This window comes from Dendrobates tinctorius, unplaced genomic scaffold (assembly GCF_039654945.1).
Source record: "Dendrobates tinctorius isolate UK_male_01 unplaced genomic scaffold, ASM3965494v1 ptg000009l, whole genome shotgun sequence".
NCBI lineage: Eukaryota > Metazoa > Chordata > Amphibia > Anura > Dendrobatidae > Dendrobates > Dendrobates tinctorius.
This window is the reverse complement of record NW_027361677.1, coordinates 24236881-24253453: the sequence shown is the minus strand read 5'-3', so window position 1 is coordinate 24253453 and position 16573 is coordinate 24236881. Positions and strand designations below refer to the sequence as shown.

The window sequence follows — 16573 nt, the reverse complement described above, 5'->3', positions numbered from 1 at the left end:
TATATGACATGTGTACGGGTGTACAGTGTAGTTATATGTGACGTGTGGGTGGGTGTACAGTGTAGATATATATGACGTGTGGGTGGGTGTACAGTGTAGATATATATGACGTGTGGGTTGGTGTACAGTATAGATATATATGACGTGTGTACGGGTGTACAGTGTAGTTATATATAACGTGTGGGTGGGTGTACAGTGTAGATATATGTGACGTGTGGGTGTACAGTATAGATATATATGATGTGTGGGTGGGTGTACAGTATAGATAGATATGACGTGTGGGTGGGTGTACAGTATAGATAGATATGACGTGTGGGTGTGTGTACAGTGTAGTTATATATGACGTGTGGGTGGGTGTACAGTATAGATATATATGATGTGTGTACGGGTGTACAGTGTAGTTATATATGACGTGTGGGTGGGTGTACAGTGTAGATAGATATGACGTGTGGGTTGGTGTACAGTATAGATATATATGACATGTGTACGGGTGTACAGTGTAGTTATATATGACGTGTGGGTGGGTGTACAGTGTAGATATATATGACGTGTGGGTGGGTGTACAGTGTAGATATATATGACGTGTGGGTTGGTGTACAGTATAGATATATATGACGTGTGTACGGGTGTACAGTGTAGTTATATATAACGTGTGGGTGGGTGTACAGTGTAGATATATGTGACGTGTGGGTGTACAGTATAGATATATATGATGTGAGTATGTGAGTATAAAGCATACTACAATAAACCATCTCAATCTGTGGATGATATCCTTCCTTTAAAAGCCTGTTCAAGGCAGAGTAAAGTAAGATGAAGTGAGCAGTGCAGCAGGAGGTGATATGAGATGTATCGCTTTGTATCATGCTAAGGGAAGGAAAAAAAACATTTCCAGGGAAATGTGAGATATTTTATCCCCAACAGATAAAAGGCGGCTTTCAAACCTCTATTTCTTAGCAAATTGCCTATCTGATTCCACTCGCCAGTAATCTGAGATGAAAGACAAAAATAAGACGACATTCAGGATTATTTCCTTAGAGATGGAGTTATGTACTTATGATGCACTCACCGTTATCACCACTTAGTGTATAATAGACTGATTAACAATGTGCGAGCCGCCTCCTGTCACCAGCCGGACAATTACTGTCACAGTGTGAGGATCTGTATGTATTAATACATATATCACATCCTTAAAATATAGAGGACATGGGGAATCCAAGGAAAGATATACATACAGTATATACAATCCACACGAAGTTGGGTTAGCAGTGGCGTAGCGTGGGGGGGGCGGTCCGCCCCAGGCGGCACGTGTGTGGGGGCGGCGCGGCAGCAGCAATTCAATTCCTCTCCTCTGACTGGGAGAACAGCGCGGACTCCGCGGAGGCACAGTGCAGGCGCTTTCTACCTTCTACGCCACTGCCTTGCTGGACTCGGACTCGGAGCCCCGGCTGCTTTCCGCTCCTGAGCCGGTGCTGGGCGGAGGTGTTGGCCGCTCGGGGCTGGTTGTTCGGTCGGAGCTGCCAGAAGAACACGTGGCGTGTGGCTGAGGTGACGCAGGAGGAGCGGATCCCAGGACACAGGAGCCGGTGAGTGAGGGGGACGGCGGGAAGCGCTGCCCAGCCTGCCCATGATGTCTGTGAGGGGAGGGAGACACCGCGGTATGTGATTGCCCCTTGAATTTCATTCCATCATGTAATGTTATGCTACAGGAGGCGGCATCTAGGTAATTACTCCCTCTCCCCCATTTACTAATTCTAAAGTTGAGGCTCTCTAATCCTTGGAGTTGGATTGCCTACATCTTCATATAGCTGATATTATGCAAAAGAGTTGGGCTCTGTAGGGAGAGGACATGGGGGCTGTGCAGAGGAGGACATGGGGGGCTCTGTAGGGAGAGGACATGGGGGCTGTGCAGAGGAGGACATGGGGGGGCTCTGTAGGTAGTGGACATGGGGGGCTGTGCAGAGGACATGGGGGGCTCTGTAGGGAGAGGACATGGGGAGCTGTGCAGAGGAGGACATGGGGGGGCTCTGTAGGGAGAGGACATGGGGGGCTGTGCAGAGGAGGACATGGGGGGGCTCTGTAGGGAGAGGACATGGGGGGCTGTGCAGAGGAGGACATGGGGGGCTGTGCAGAGGAGGACATGGGGGGCTCTGTAGGGAGAGGACATGGGGGGCTGTGCAGAGGAGGACATGGGGGGGCTCTGTAGGGAGAGGACATGGGGGGCTGTGCAGAGGAGGACATGGGGGGGCTCTGTAGGGAGAGGACATGGGGGGCTGTGCAGAGGAGGACATGGGGGGGCTCTGTAGGGAGAGGACATGGGGGGCTGTGCAGAGGAGGACATGGGGGGGCTCTGTAGGGAGAGGACATGGGGGACTGTGCAGAGGAGGACATGGGGCTCTGTAGGGAGAGGACATGGGGGGCTGTGCAGAGGAGGACATGGGGGGGCTCTGTAGGGAGAGGACATGAGGGGGCTCTGTAGGGGGAGGACATGGGGGGGCTCTGTAGGGAGAGGACATGAGGGGGCTCTAGGGGGAGGACATGGGGGGGCTCTGTAGGGAGAGGACATGAGGGGGCTCTGTAGGGGGAGGACATGGGGGGGCTGTGCAGGGGAGGACATGGGGGGGCTCTGTAGGAGGGACATGGGGGACTGTGCAGGGGGGTACATGGGGAAGCTGTGTAGGGGAGGACATGGGGGGCTGTGCAGGGGAGGACATGGGGGGCTGTGCTGGGGGTACATGGGGAGGCTGTGTAGGGGAGGACATGGAGGGGCTGTGCAGGGGGGTACACGGGGGAGGGGGGCTGTGCAAGGGGAGAACATGAGGGCTCTGTAGGGGGTGTACTGTGGGTCTGTGCAGGGGGAAGACACTTGGGTCTCCTTACACTGTTTTATGGTGCAGCTCTCGGCAGGGCAGTGGTGGAGGTTCAGTAGGGTCATCACGCTAATACATACACATATATATATAGAGAGAGAGAACTGCAAGAAGATGAAAGTCTAGAAATTTAGAAATAATAACAGCAGAGTTAGTAGTAGACTAAAAATTAGATCTTTGAGTGTAGTGTGGGCTCTTCGGATTCTTCCGGATTATCAGCGACCAAAGGGGCGGCAAATTTTTTGACCGCCCCGGGCGCCACAAACAGTTGCTACGCCACTGTGGGTTAGTACAACTGAAAAAAAGATTTATGCATCAAGTTCAGCTGGGGGTGGGAGAGGGTAAGAGCAAAGGGAAGGGATATAGGTACAACCATGATACATGAACCTATCTGCTCTAAGGCTACTTTCACACTTGCGTTTTTTTGCGCTGCGCCTCGTGCGCATTCCAAACACATGCAAAAAACGCATTAAGCGTTTTGCATGCGTTTGCTGTTTTTTTGTGCATGCGATTTAACCAGTTTGTCGCCATGTTAACTCTAAAAATGCTTGCGTGCACATGTCCTAGCGCACGCGTGCGATCCCATAGACTGTAATGGGTTTTTTTGCACATTCCGTGAGCTAACGTACGCATGCGGTTTTTGGCAGCAGTTGGGCGCACAGAAAAATGCAACATGTTGCGTCTGGCGCGCCTGGGCGCACACCTGGAAAAAAAGCAGTGCATGAAAACACACGTGAACGCGTACAAGCGCTATACCATGCGCCCGCCATATTAAAGATAGGGGAGCAATGCGCATGTGCACGATAGCGCAAGGGGCGCAGCGCTAAAAAACGCAAGTGTGAAACCAGCCTAAATTAGCAACTTTTCTTTCTTGATCACATACATTGATCAACTGGATCCATCGACGGTTCCCGCTGTGACCAGCTTCTGAAGTCAACTTTTGCACATCTTAATAATTCTCATGGTAAAGAAGCTTTGTATCCTCTGGAGACTGAACCTTTTTTTCTACAGAAGAAGGAAGCGCCCTCTTGTCTTTTGAGGGGGTTTTACATTTTACAGCTTTTCATCATATTTTTTGTATGGGCCATTTATACATTTGTACAAGTCAATCATGTTCCCTTTTAGACGTCTCTTCTCGAGACTAAATAAATGTCATTCTTTAGATCTTTGCTTATAACTAAGATCTTACCTGCTCCGCATAAGCTTTGTGGCTCTTCTTTATTCTGTTTCTAACCCTAAAGGCCCTTTTACATTTAGCGATGCACCAGCGATCCCAACCACGATACGACCCGGTCAGGATCGCTGGCGCATCACTAAATGATCGCTAGTGAGCTGCCACACAGGCAGATCTCACAGCGATGCAGCAGCGATACAGCGGACGATACTTACCTTTCAGACGCGGCGATCCTGACGTCCTCCCGCCTCCACACGTCGCTCATCGGCGCCACAGGAAGCCAAGCAGGAAGCGCCCGACGAGAAATGGATCCGGCCGATCTTGCGCGATCAGCGACAGCGGGGGAGCCGGTCGGAGGTAAGTATCACACATAGCTATATTGCTAGCAATATCGCTATAACGTCACAAAATCGGTGACGTTATAGCGATATTGCTAGCGATATTGTTATGTGTAAAACCCCCTTAAGTCATCCTTTCTAAGAACTTAACTGCATCTTCCAGATTAGGGCAAACTAATGCTTTGAACAGTGGTAGTACGGTGTCCCTATCCCATGGGTCCATGCCTTTTTTAATACAATACAATATCCTGCTGGCCTTATGTGATGATAACAGCATTGTATCCTAATTAACCAGTTGACAATATTTAGCAAACCATGAAGAATAGACTGTTATCTATATGTTGACTTTTGAATTTAAGCATCTCTTTCTGCTTGGTTGAGAAAACAGACTTTTGCTTGTAAGCCTGTAATATTGACATTTGATATAACATAGTGTGCTCTTATCCTTGATGACTAGTGATGTTTACTGATATGCTTATTATGCATTGTGTAGGCCAGATAGTTTGTTGACTTTGAAAACAGAGGAGGAAAAAAAACTATGCAGTTAGATTAAATAATCAAACAATGCTCCTTGATCTCATCTCCGTTCTTACTCTTTATGTAAATACTGAATGAAGGACAGTTGTTAAATATAAAAATAGGTTACATGCCTCTGTATAGAGAGACGGAGAGACAGGCAGAGATTCAGCAAAGACATCCAAAGGACTAGAGACAGCACAGCAGCAAAGTCACCATGGCTCCATCACAAGGGACACAGATTCATTATTCTACAGGATGCCGGCTTAGGGGCCTTCGGCCCCGGCTGGAAGATTGCAGATCTGCTCCATTGGCCATCGCAAAGTCATGTATACATTTGGAAAAAGCCAGGATTGGGACCTGCCGGTCGCCTGGCTCCATGGAGATGTTCGGAGAAGCCAAGTTGTGACCTACCAGTCAATTGACTTTGTACCTCAACGGACTGTCATCTTCCTAAGCTTGTCGTTACCTCCTCTCTCTGTGCGTGTCACAGTGGGGTAGTCAACCCTGGAAGCTCTGTTGTAATAGCTGCCATTATCCCGGCAAGACATCAGAAGGGTGAGACTCTGCAATGTACACCATTTTGGGGTATTTTGCAGGGACTGTTCTACGTGTTACTTGCCTGTTTTGTGGTTCAATAAAGTATTGCCACACTGTTTTACCCTTACCCTGTGTTTTCTGAGTATCGTTATGCCCATGTTTAAAGGGAGATCCGGCGTTCGGTGGGACAATCCCTGGTCCATGATGTTTCGGGTAGCGGACCTGGGCGCCCTCCGACCCCCCCTATGTCTCCACACCTTAGAAGCAGCTAATTGACATTGCATGCTGTTAGTGTGTGATCTATAAGTACACTTACATCCGTTTCTACAAGTGACTCTCCTAGTTTTATTCAACTTCCCTCCATAGAACCATATGATGCCTGCATATAATTGCACTCGGATCATGCAAGAAAAGTGACTCCTAGTTTTACTCTCCCCTAGAACACATGATGCCTGCAGATTACTGCTATTTGGATCCTTCTGTTCAAGTGACCATCCTAGGTAAAATACAGTATCCCTAGAAGATGCCAGCAGATTATTATTACATCTGGTTTCTTCTCTTCAAGTGACTCTTCTCATTTTACTTCTCATAGAACGCATGATGCCTGCAGGTTATAACATCCAGATCCTTCTCTGCAAGTGACTCTCCTACTTTTACTCCCCCTAGAACTGATGACTCTCCTACTTTTACATCCCCTAGGACTGATGACTCTCCTACTTTTACTCCCCCCTAGAACTGATGACTCTCCTACTTTTACTCCTCCTAGAACTGATGACTCTCCTACTTTTACTCCTCCTAGAACTGATGACTCTCCAACTTTTACTCCCCCTAGAACTGATGACTCTCCTACTTTTACTCCCCCCCTAGAACTGATGACTCTCCTACTTTTACATCCCCTAGAACTGATGACTCTCCTACTTTTACTCCCCCTAGAACTTATGTGTCACGGGTGTGTCAGATGCAACAGACACCCATATTGGATCCGGCTGTAGAAGATCGTTGCTTGGCTTTGCAAACACCTTCTTGACTTTTGCATCTCTGTTATGGAGTGATATCTATCTCCCTTTAGGACCTAGAAACGACCTCCACCTTCTGCTGCTTATTGACACAGCCTTTCTTGATGTTTAACCTCTTTACCCCCAAGGGTGTTTTGCATGTTCATGACCGGGCCAATTTTTATAATTCTGACCACTGTCCCTTTATGAGGTAATAACTCTGGAATGCTTCCATGGATCCCGGTGATTCTGACATTGTTTTCTCGTGACATATTGTACTTCATGTTAGTGGTAAAATTTCATTCAAATAACTTGCGTTTATTTGTGAAAAAAAAACGGAAATTTGGCGAAAATTTTGAAAATTTCGCAATTTTCCAACTTTGAATTTTTATGCCCTTAAATCACAGAGATATGGCACACAAAAAAATTAATAAGTAACATTTCCCACAAGTTTACTTTACATCAGCACAATTTTGGAACCAACATTTTTTTTGTTAGGAAGTTAAAAGGGTTAAAAGTTGACCAGCGATTTTTGATTTTTGCAACACCATTTTATTTTTACGGACCACATCACATTTGAAGTCACTTTGAGGGGTCTATATGATAGAAAATCCCCAAAAGTGACACCATTCAAAAAACTGCACCCCTCAAGGTGCTCAAAACCACATTCAAGAAGTTTATTAACCCTTCAGGTGCTTCACAGGAATTTTTTTAATGTTTAAAACAAAATGAACATTTAGCTTTTTTTCACAAAAAATATTACTTCAGGTCCAATTTTTTTTATTTTTCCAAGGGTAACAGGAGAAATTAGACTGCAAAAGTTATTGTGCAATTAGTCCTGAGTATGCTGATACCTGATATGTGGGGGGAACCACTGTTTCGGCGCATGGCAGAGCTCAGAAGGGAAGGAGCGCCGTTTGACTTTTTCAGTGCAAAATTGGCTGGAATTCAGATCGGACGCCATGTCATGTTTGGAGAGCCCCTGATGTACCTAAACAGTGGAAACCCCACAAGTGACCCCATTTTGGAAACTAGACCCCCCAAGGAACTTATCTAGAAATGTGGTAAGAACTTTGAACCCACAAGGGCTTCACAGAAGTTTATAACGTACAGCCGTACAATTAAAAAATCATATTTTTTCCACAAAAATGATCTTTTCACCCTCAATTTTTATTTTTCCAAGGGTAACAGGACCCCAAAAGTTATTGTGCAATTTGTCCTGAGTACGCTGATACCCCATATGTGGGGGTAAACCACTATTTGGGTGCATGGCAGAGCTCGGAAGGGAAGCAGCGCCATTTGACGTTTTTAGCTGGAATTGAGATCGGACACCATGTCGCGATTGGAAAACCCCTGATGTACCAAACCAGTGGAAACCCCCCACAAATGACACCATTTTGGAAACTAGACCCCCCCAAGGAACTTATCTAGGTGTGTGGTGAGCACTTTGAACCCCCCAGTGCTTCATAGAAGCTTATAACGCCGAGGCATGAAAATAAAAAAATTGTATTTTTTCCACAAACCTGATCTTTTAGTCCCCAATTTTTTTATTTTCCCAAGGGTACCAGGAGAAATTGGACCCCAAAAGTTGTTGTCCAATTTGTCCTGAGTACGCTGATACCCCATATGTGGGAGAAAACTACTGTATGGACACACGTCCGAGCTCGGAAGGGAAGTAGGGACATTTTGGAATGCAGACTTTGATGGAATGGTCTGCTGGTGTCATGTTGCCTTTGGAGAGCTCCTGATGTACCTAAACAGTGGAAACCCCCCACAAGTGACCCCATTTTGGAAACTAGACCACCAAAGGAACTTATCTAGATGTGTGGTGAGCACTTTGAACCCCCAAGTGCTTCACAGAAGTTTATAACGTCCGGACGTGAAAATAAAAAAAAAACATTTTTTTCAACAAAAATGATATTTTTGCCCCCAATTCTTTATTTTACCAAGGGTAACAGGAGAAATTGGACCCCAAAAGTTGTTTTGCAATTTGTCCTGAGTAGGCTGATACCCCATATGTGGGGGTAAACCACTGTTTGTGTGCATGGCAGAGCTTGGAAGGGAAGGAGCACCATTTGACTTTTTCAACGCAGAATTGGCTGGAATTGAGATCAGATGCCATGTTGCGTTTGGAGAGCCCCTGATGTGCCCAAACAGTGGAAACCCCCCAATTATAACTCCAACCCTAACCCCAACACACCGCTAACCCTAGCCCTAATGGGAAAATGGAAATAAATACATTTTTTTTTTAAATTTTATTATTTTTCCCTAACTAAGGGGGTGATAACGGGGGTTTGATTTACTATTTATGGCGGTTTTTATGTTTGGCAGCTGTCGCACGCTAAAAGACGCTTTTTATTGTAAAAATAGTTTTTGAATCACCACATATTGAGAGCTATAATTTTTCCATATTTTTGACCCACCGAGTCATGTGAGGTCTTATTTTTTGCGGGACGAGTTGACGTTTTTATTCGTACCATTTTCGGGCACGTGACATTTTTTCGCTTTTTATTCTGATTTTTGGGGCGCAGAATGAACTATAACCAGTGTTTCATGAATTTCTTTTGGGGGGGTGAGTTTACACCGTTCCGCGTGCGGTAAAATTGATAAGGCGGTTTTATTCTTCGGGTCAGTACAGTTACAGCGATACCTCATTTATGTTTTTTTTATGTTTTGGCGAATTTATGCAATGAAAACAATTTTATATAAAAAATAATTATTTTTGCATCGCTTTCTTCTGCGAGCTATAACTTTTTTATTTTTGCTCTGATGATGCTGTGTGGCGGCTCCTTTTTTGCGAAGATGACGTTTTCAGCGGTACCATGGATATTTATATCCGTCTTTTTGATCGCTCGTTATTACACTTTTTGTTCGGCGGTATGATAATAAATCATTATTTTTTGCTTTTTATTTATTTTTATTTTGTAAGGGGTTCGCTAAAGAGGTCAACTAATGGGACAGCTTTATAGGGCGGGTCGTTACAGATGCGGCGATACAAATATGTGTACTTTTGGGGTTTTTTATGATTATTTCCAAAAAAAAGAATTTATTAGGGAATTTTATTTTTTTTTTAAATTTATTTAGCGATTTTTTTTTTTTATTTTTTTTTTATAAAGTATTTTTACACTTTTTTTTTTAACTTTATTACAATGTCCCAGGGGGGACATCAATGTCATGTGTCAGATCGCTGAACTGTCACATCACAGATCGCTGTAACAGATCAGCGATCTGTCACAGGCACTGCAGCAGACTTCCTCATGCCTGCGCTCAGCAGGCATGAGGAAGATGCCTCCCTTGCAGGCCCCCGAAGCTCCCCGGCGCCATATTGGATCCGGGGACCTACAAGGAAGGAGGCCCCCCCGTAGCAGCACTGCACATCGCGCTGCTGCGGGGGGCTCAGGGAAGCACAGAGGGAGCCCCCTCCCTCCTGATGCTTCCCTAAACCCCCGGTACACTGCGATCGCGTTTGATCGCACTGTGCCAGGGGTTAATGTGTCGGGGGCGGTTCGTGACCGCCCCTGACGCATAGTGCCGGGTGTCAGCTGTGATAATCAGCTGACACCCGGCTGCGATCATCTGCGCTCCCCCCCCCCCCCCCCCGAGTGCAGCTGATCGCGCTAGACGTGCTATCCCGTCCATGGGCATAGGGGCCCGGGTCACATGGACGGGATAGTACGTCTATGGACGGGATAGTACGTCTGATGTCACAAAGGGGTTAAATACCCCGAGTCCCTTCAGCAAGGTGCTAGTGATAGCTCTATTTACCTCTGTCTGTTGTAACTGCTTGAAGTCAACTAGTTTCTGCTTGGAGCCACTTGGAGGACTGCTGGCGTGATCTCTCTTGTGTCGTCTCAAGTGTATTCCCTAGTTTGTCTTCCTGCTTTGTCTTCAGTGGTAGTGGGGGCTGTCTAGCGCCTACCCCTTTCCTTTCTGTCCAGTGCCTATCGCGAGGGGCAGTCAGGGATTAGGTTCCTGTCCCTATTTTGGGACATTAGAGCATATAGGGATTCAAGATTGTGAGCCCCAATTGGGACAGTGCCGATAATGTTTGTAAAGCTCTGTGGAATTAATGGTGCTATATAAATGAGTAAAAATAAATAATCTAGGGCAGACAGGGTGTTGTCAGATCTGCTGAGGTTCAGCAGCAATGGCAGCGGCTGCAGAATCCTACTGTGGGGGACTCTGCAAGTAGGCTGTTCCAGCTTGAACCCAAAATTTCCCTCCCGGATAGGTTTTCAGTAGGTAAATTTTTTGTATTCAAAGAAGCTTGTAAATTGTATTTTAGACTACGTCCTTACTTGTCTGGGGATGAGGAGCAATGAGTTGTAATTGTGATTTCACTATTACAAGGGGATCCTCAATCCTGGGCTTTTTCTCTGCCTCCTGTCGGTAGAAGGATTCTTTGGGGCTTTCGCTCTTATCTATGATGATCCTGACCGAATTTCCTTGGTTGAATCCAGACTGCGTCGCCTTTAGCAGGGGAATCGTTCAATGGAGACTTATAGCTCTGAATTACGCAGGTGGTCAACTGATACATAATGGAATGAGCCGTCTCTTAGAAGCCAATTTTGGCAAGGTCTTGCTGAAAGGTTGAAGGATGCTTTGGCAGTGTGTGAAACCCCAGAATCCTCGCAGGCTGCCATGTCATTGGCTATACAGGTGGATAGACACCTGCGGGATAAGTGGGTAAGACCACCTTCTCCTGAGCCCTCTTTCCGGGACCATACCCCTGTGCCGGTAGTGAACCAATACTTGTGGAGGTAGAGGAACCCATGCACTTAGGAGGTGCGTCCGCTTCCTATTTCTCCCCTGAGATTTGCAAAAAAAAGGGAGTGTGTTTCTTTTGTGGGAGGAAGGGACATTTTATTGGGGCCTGTCCTTTGATTCCTAAGCAAAAAGAGCCTCAATTAACCCTTGGGAGCCTGGAGCTTAATAATCAAGGGGTATGTTCATCTTCAACCTGTTATTCTCGGTTTGTCCTGACAGCAGAGATGGTGCTAGAGAGCAGGACTGAGAGGATTTCTGTGTTTGTAGGCGGTGGAGCTGGAGCGAGTATAGTGGATGCTAAGTTTGCTAGAACTTATGGGCATAAGAGAATAAGTTGTTGCCAGACAAATTGAAGTTTAGCATGTGCTACCTAGGTATCTTTCTCCTGATATCATAGGAAAGTCAGGACACCCCCATACACATTAAATGGCTGGCCGGCCTTTCCAAAGTAGATGTTTTGTTTTTCGACCATTATCTAATGTGTTAGGCTAGCCCAAAAATGAATACCTGCTGCTCTTGGCTGGTAAGTCAGCTATCTAATGTGTATGGGGTTGTCCTGATTATGTTGGGAGTAAGAAGGATCGAACCTGTCGATTTTTCAACATGCCTGATCATTTTGTTCTTCAGAGAAGGTAGGGTAGGCCATCACTTCCTACAAAAGCTGCTTATGATGGCTCTGAGTTCACACACGAATAGGGAACGGGGTCTTCATGTTTCATCAGAGCTGGTAATGACTGCTGTTAAATTATTTCTCATTTAATGACTGCTGTCCCAGCGATCTTACCACATAAATGGTAAAATAAACCAACATTTCTCTGAGTAAGGACTGGAATATTTTTTTCGCTTTAAACGTCACTACCATCATAATAAAATATCTCAGCAAAACCCAAACCAACATTCCAATAACACATTATCAGGAGGTGAAAATCAATGGGAGCTGATAATGTTTCATCTGCGAGCTGCTCTGTATATTATGATGGTGCATCCTGCCCTCTAGTGGTGATATGCAGATATCACACCGAGGAGCGTCTGGCTGCATCTAACCTTTTGTAGAATTGCAAACAGGACTTCGTAGTCAAGCTAGACAGCAGCAGCTCCAGAACCTCATTCTACACCTCAGCTGCTGCAGAACTTCATAATACACCTCAGCTGCTGCAGAACAACAAAATACACACCTCAGCTGCTGCAGAACCTCATAATGCACCTCATCTGTTGCATAACCTCATAATACACCTCAGCCGCTGCAGAATCTCATAATACACCTCATCTGCTGCAGAACCTCATAATATATACGTCATCTGCTGCAGAACCTCATAATGTACCTCATCTGCTGTAGAACATCATAATACACCTCACCTGCTGCAGAACCTCATAATACACCTCAGCCGCTGCAGAATCTCATAATATACCTCATCTGCTGCAGAACCTTATAATATATGCCTCATCTGCTGTAGAACATCATAATACACCTCATCTGCTGCAGAACATCATAATATACACACCTCAGCTACTGCAGAACCTCATAATGCACTTCATCTGCTGCAGAACCTCATAATGCACCTCATCTCCTGCAGAACCTCATAATATATACCTCATCTGCTGCAGAACCTCATAAAACACCTCATCTGCTGTAGAACCTCATAATAAACCTGATCTGCTGCAGAACATCTTAATACACGCCTCAGCTGCTGCAGAACATCATAATACACCTCAGCTGCTGCAGAACATCATAATACACCTCAGCTGCTGCAGAACATCATAATACACTTCAGCTGCTGAAGAACATCATGATACACCTCAGCTACTGCAGAACTTCATCATACACACATTAGATGCAGTGAACTTTCTAGGGTGTTTCATAATAATCAGTGGTGGACCGGAAACTCCTCACTATTCCTCTATGAATGCTGATATCGCTAATTGACAGTCAGAGGATGTATGAATATACAGATATAATTATACAACCAATCACACGCATGCTTTTACTGCCTATCTTGCATAAGGCTAATAAAGAATAAGCGGCCGACTGGCTGCTGCTGCCACATTGTGTGTATCGATCACCTTGGGACAAGACATTTGCAGATTTCCATTTTACAGACAGCAACTTGAGAGGATTATTTTCTCGGAATCTAAAAATTACATGAGTCAGATACCTAAATATATCATTTCTTATCTAAGCGCTGATGTGCTGGGATCCAGAAGCCTGAGGAGGATGAGCATTTAATAAGCACTGCAGTCATTTCTTCTAGTACGTGACGCTGCTCACCCCCTGCTTTTCTTGTTATATAACATTCAACCTTCAGGATGGTAAAGTCTGAGAAATGAACATTATACCTGCTATAATACTGCCCCTATGTACAAGAATATAACTACTATAATACTGCTCCTATGTACAAGAATATAACTACTATAATACTGCCCCCTATGTACAAGAATATAACTACTATAATACTGCCCCTATGTACAAGAATATAACTACTATAATACTGCCCCTATGTACAAGAATATAACTACTATAATACTGCTCCTATGTACAATAATATAACTACTATAATACTGTCCTTATGTACAAGAATATAACTACTATAATACTGCCCCCTATGTACAGAAATATAACTACTATAATACTGCCCCCTATGTACAGAAATATAACTACTATAATACTGCCCTTATGTACAAGAATAAAACTACTATACTACTGCCCCTATGTACAAGAATATAACTACTATAATACTGCTTCTATGTACAAGAATATAACTACTATAATACTGCCCTTATGTACAAGAATATAACTACTATAATACTGCCCCCTATGTACAGGAATATAACTACTATAATACTGCCCCTATGTACAAGAATAAAACTACTATAATACTGCCCCTATGTACAAGAATATAACAGCTATAATAATGCTCCTATGTACAGAATATAACTACTATAATACTGCTCCTATGTACAAGAATATAACTACTATAATACTGCCCCCTATGTACAAGAATATAGCTACTATAATACTGCCCCCTATGTACAAGAATATAACTACTATAATACTGCTCCTATGTACAAGAATATAACTACTATAATACTGCCCCATGTACAAGAATATAACTACTATAATACTGCCCCCTATGTACAAGAATATAACTACTATAATACTGCCTCCTATGTACAAGAATATAACTACTATAATACTGCCTCCTATGTACAAGAATATAACTACTATAATACTGCCTCTATGTACAAGAATATAACTACTATAATACTGCCCTTATGTACAAGAATATAACTACTATAATACTGCCCCCTATGTACAAGAATATAACTGCTATAATACTGCCCCTATGTACAAGAATATAACTGCTATAATACTGCCTCTATGTACAAGAATATAACTACTATACTACTGCCCGTATGTACAAGAATATAACTACTATAATACTGCTTCTATGTACAAGAATATAACTACTATAATACTGTCCTTATGTACAAGAATATAACTACTATAATACTGCCCCCTATGTACAGAAATATAACTACTATAATACTGCCCCCTATGTACAGAAATATAACTACTATAATACTGCCCTTATGTACAAGAATAAAACTACTATACTACTGCCCCTATGTACAAGAATATAACTACTATAATACTGCTTCTATGTACAAGAATATAACTACTATAATACTGCCCTTATGTACAAGAATATAACTACTATAATACTGCCCCCTATGTACAGGAATATAACTACTATAATACTGCCCCTATGTACAAGAATAAAACTACTATAATACTGCCCCTATGTACAAGAATATAACAGCTATAATAATGCTCCTATGTACAGAATATAACTACTATAATACTGCTCCTATGTACAAGAATATAACTACTATAATACTGCCCCCTATGTACAAGAATATAGCTACTATAATACTGCCCCCTATGTACAAGAATATAACTACTATAATACTGCTCCTATGTACAAGAATATAACTACTATAATACTGCCCCATGTACAAGAATATAACTACTATAATACTGCCCCCTATGTACAAGAATATAACTACTATAATACTGCCTCCTATGTACAAGAAAATAACTACTATAATACTGCCTCCTATGTACAAGAATATAACTACTATAATACTGCCTCCTATGTACAAGAATATAACTACTATAATACTGCTCCTATGTACAAGAATATAACTACTATAATACTGCCCCTATGTACAAGAATATAACTACTATAATACTGCCACTATGTACAAGAATATAACTACTATAATACTGCCATCTATGTACAAGAATATAACTACTATAATACTGCTCCTATGTACAAGAATATAACTACTATAATATTGCTCCTATGTACAAGAATATAACTGCTATAATACTGCCTCCTATGTACAAGAATATAACTACTATAATACTGTTCCTATGTACAAGAATATATCTACTATAATACTGCCCCTATGTACAAGAATATAACTAGTATAATACTGCCCATATGTACAAGAATATAACTACTATAATACTGACCCTATGTATAAGAATATAACTACTATAATACTGCCCTCTATGTACAAGAATATAGCTACTATAATACTGCCCCTATGTACAAGAATATAACTACTATAATACTGCCCTCTATGTACAAGAATATAACTAGTATAATACTGCCCCTATGTACAAGAATATAACTACTATAATACTGCTCCTATGTACAAGAATATACGGTAACTACTATAATACTGCTCCTATGTACAAGAATATAACTACTATAATACTGCTCCTATGTACAAGAATATAGCTACTATAATACTGCCCCTATGTACAAGAATATAACTACTATAATACTGCCCCTATGTACAAGAATATAACTACTATAATACTGCCCCTATGTACAAGAATATAACTACTATAATACTGCCCCTATGTACAAGAATATAACTAGTATAATACTGCCCCTATGTACAAAAATATAACTACTATAATACTGCTCCTATGTACAAGAATATAGCTACTATAATACTGCCCCTATGTACAAGAATATAACTACTATAATACTGCCCTCTATGTACAAGAATATAACTAGTATAATACTGCCCCTATGTACAAGAATATAACTACTATAATACTGCTCCTATGTACAAGAATATAACTACTATAATGCTGCCCCTATGTACAAGAATATAACTACTATAATACTGCCCTCTATGTACAAGAATATAACTACTATAATACTGCCCTCTATGTACAAGAATATAACTAGTATAATACTGCCCCTATGTACAAGAATATAACTACTATAATACTGCTCCTATGTACAAGAATATAACTACTATAATACTGCTCCTATGTACAAGAATATAACTACT

At 42.8% G+C, this 16573-nt stretch overlaps 1 long non-coding RNA gene across 1 annotated transcript in view; it reads left to right on the top strand.

Annotated features, from left to right (window-relative positions):
- The first annotated feature begins 693 nt into the window (after nt 1-693).
- LOC141097685 (uncharacterized) overlaps nt 694-16573 on the top strand; it is a 75176-nt gene continuing 59296 nt past the window's right edge. Inside the window, exon 1 of the long non-coding RNA XR_012234027.1 lies at nt 694-1583. This is a non-coding gene — a long non-coding RNA (uncharacterized lncRNA). The remainder of the gene's footprint in view (nt 1584-16573) is intronic.